Here is a 3,842-nt window from a genome sequence, read left to right on the forward strand (position 1 = left end):
TGTCTCGATGCTATAAAGGCTGTTGTGAAATCCACCTCAATGCATCCTCGCCAAATGGCCCCCCCCACTGACACACACACACACAGACACACACACATAAAGGTCTCCCTGTCCTCTACACACACACACACACACACACACACGCACACCCACAGACATCTCCCTCACCTGCACACAAACACACACGTCTCCCCCCACCTACATACACACACAAGCATGCCTACACACGCACGCACACCCCCCCCCCCTTCAGAGTGCTGAGTGTGCAGAACCGACCCCCGGCCCGTCTCAGAGGGACTGTCACAGCCTAGATGAGGCACGGCCTCGGCATCCTGGAAATGAGGAATCTGTCCATTATTAGGCCGTTATGGTTTACGGCACATTGCATGACGGTCCCAGGGGCCCCCTCTGCCTCCCTCCATCCATCCATCCCCCTCTCTCTCTCTCTCTCTCTCTCTCTCTCTCTGTCCATCCCCCCTTCCTCCAATACCTTCCTCCTTGACTGATCACAACGGACAGGACAGGGGAGAGATGGAGAGAATAAAGGGAGGAATGGATGAGAGAGGAAAGAAGGGAGGGAGGGAGGGAGGGAGGGAGGGAAGGAGGGATGGAGGAGAAAAGGACAAAGAAGGAGGAAAAGGCCGTGGAGAGGAAGGGGGGATGGAATGCAAAGAAGGGAATAAAAAAAAAGAAGAGGGATGGAGGGAGGGAAGGTCGTAGAGAGAAGAGGGATGGAGAGGAGGAGGAAAAGAGGAAGGGGGGGTGAGGGAGGGGGGGGGTTAAGGAGGGGGGGGTCCCTGCTCGAGCTGCGGGCTGTGGATTTGTGGTTACCACGGAAACCCAGCCTCCACGCTGCCCACAGCGGCGCACAAAGAAAAACAAAAACACACATCAGCGGACTAAACGGGACGTTATGTACACACAAGCGTGCACATTGCACACGCACACACTGTACGTACACAGAGGAATCGACGTGGAGGATATGTGTGAAAGTGCAGTGCTCCCTGGAGATGGCAAACACGCTCCAATGCTCTCCTGCTCGCCTTTACAGCATGCCGGCCAGCTTTAATTATTCAACTGATTGATTCTGTCACGTTTATATGCTGGATGGGTAATCACACGGTTTCAACAATGTGATGTGGATAGTGAAGAGATGCCATTGCTGGGTGTTTTGAACTCTGCTGAACTGGTTTAGGTTTAATTGCACAAAAAAGATAAGACCCACAGTTCCTTTAACAATGTCCTGACTCCCAACGTGTTATACGTTCAGAGTCAGGCAGACGTGTTATACGTTCAGAGTCAGGCAGACGTGTTGTACGTTCAGAGTCAGGCAGACGTGTTGTACGTTCAGAGTCAGGCAGACGTGTTGTACGTTCAGAGTCAGGCAGACGTGTTGTACGTTCAGAGTCAGGCAGACGTGTTATACGTTCAGAGTCAGGCAAACGTGTTATACGTTCAGAGTCAGGCAGACGTGTTATACGTTCAGAGTCAGGCAGACGTGTTATACGTTCAGAGTCAGGCAGACGTGGACGATCCCTAATGTGGCAATCACTGTAGGAAGAGGAACACAGGACACACAACGAGGCATACCCATAGACACACAAACATACATGTTCATATTCATGCCTTCACACACACACACACACGCGCACACACACAATGAGTCGCGCTCAGCCATCGCTTCAGCTGGGGTCTCCAGTATTGGTGCAGTTCATTAATCAACCCAACAATAGGCTACATTCCTACACTATCCTGAGCTAAGCCCTGGGATTCAGATTCAATTCTGAATGCACTACTTAGCTTGAGTGTGTGTGTGTGTGTGCGCGCGTCGATCTGTGTGTGCGTCTAACTATGTGTGTGTGTGTGTGTGTCTATCCGTGCGTGTGTGAGTGTCGCCAGGCAGCGAAAAAAAAGCTCACTTAGTAACACTGATGTCAGGGTAAGTGCTTGGGGGCAGTGTGTGGTTCTACACTGTGTTGGGTCTGCTGTGCCTGACCGCCCTCTCTCTCTCTCTCTCTCTCTCTCTCTCTCTCTCTCTCTCTCTCTCTCTCGATCTCCTTATCTTTCTGCTGCCCTGCCCTGCATCTGCTCTTCCCTATGGGCGCTTTGCAAGCATGCACATTCTCCTGCCAAAAATAAGGCATCCGTTAACCTTTTACACGGACATTGTTTTAAATTATTTACTTTTAGGTATACATTTTGTTCATTCCTGCAGGCACTTTTATCCAAAGCAAGATACAAGCATATGTAAAATCCCCATGGTGGATGATTTCCAACAAACCGTGTCTAAGTTTTAGGATTGGTTGGCTCACGTTAATAGTGTTCTATTGTAGTCTTCAAAATCTACTTGTAAGGACTAGATCGATTCGGACTATTCGATACTAGTCGATACTAGTCGGACAAACGTTCTCCCAATGTTTATGGAGAGGCTTGTCTACTCCTAGAGGATGATGAATGCAGTAGGTCCTCATCCAGGTCCTCATCCAGGATGAGACTCAGAGAGAGGGGCCTGACCCTGCATCCATGTATCCTGTCAACAGCAGGCGTGTCTTCGGCACCAGTCGGACAGGTTGTCTTCCGACTGGATCGTGTGTGGGGCCGCTCCCAGGCCCCCCCCCCCCCCCCCCCCGGCACTCTTGGTTGGTCGGGGGAAATGATGCGTGTCATTGTGAACACACACCAGATGGGGTCCCGAGGCAGTAGGACTCAGCGGTGAGCAGAATGGAGGTAGAGGGGGTGGGAGGGGTGAGAGGCGGGTGGGGGTGGGGAGTGACATGGGGGGGTGGGGGGGGGTGAGAGGGGTGTGATGGAGGGAGGGGGAGGGGAGAGAGGTGGATTTTGGAGAGGGGGAGGTAATGAGATGTAAATAGAGGCAGCCTCAGGGCGGGGGAGAGGGTGGTGGAGAGGGGGATCGTTTGATTGGGTGGCACGGCGGGGTTGAATAGAATCCCTGCGGACGGCGGAGGGAGGTGAGTGACAGGTAGCAAACCTGCAAAAACATCCCATTTGTCCAATTTAGCCGGGACACCTCCTCATTATAATGGTACTAGGATGTGCTGGTGGTTAGACACACACACACACACACAAACACACACACTGTCCATGTGAAGTGGTTTTATGACAACAAAATCTCTTTGTCTTTCACTTTCTGTCTCACTGTTTTTTTCTTTCTTTCTTTCTTTCTTTCTCTCTCTCTCTCTCTCTCTCTTCTCTCTCTCTCTCTCTCTCTCTCTCTCTCTCTCTCTCTCTCTCTCTCTTTCTCTCTCTCTCTCTCTCTCTCTCTCTAACCAACAATAGCGTTTGACTTGTGTGGGGCGTTCAAGGTAAATGAGCATGTATTGTGTTGGGTCTGAAACAGGCCCTCTAGTTCAGTGCAGTACCCACACCAATCAGAAGAGTGTTGTCCTCACTACAGACCTAGAGGCAGACATCAGATGACATCAGCTCTGATGGAATCCATGCAGCAACCGTCTCACCTGTAGACCACTGTAGCTTGGTCAGCCTCGACATACGTCACTCTAGCTGTTGAATTGACATTAGAATGTATACAAATAAACGTTGTGGGTTATGCACAATATTAACCACAAGGATTCACTAACTTGCTTATGTGTCATGTTATTCATTAGTTGACCTCCGTCCTCACTACCGAATACCACATAAACTGCTGAAGTTGGGGATATAAATACCGAATAGACAACAGTGTCTTAATACGTTTATAGAAAACATTCTAAAACTTTTGTTTCCAAAACAAGCCGCCGCGGTCGTCCGGTGGAGAACGACAGCTGAACATTCTTCTGTTAATTTTTTACATTCCCCGAAGTTGGGACAGAGCACGCGGCGGG

The sequence above is a fragment of the Osmerus mordax genome, chromosome 3 (assembly GCF_038355195.1).
Source record: "Osmerus mordax isolate fOsmMor3 chromosome 3, fOsmMor3.pri, whole genome shotgun sequence".
In the NCBI taxonomy this organism is placed as follows: Eukaryota; Metazoa; Chordata; class Actinopteri; order Osmeriformes; family Osmeridae; genus Osmerus; species Osmerus mordax.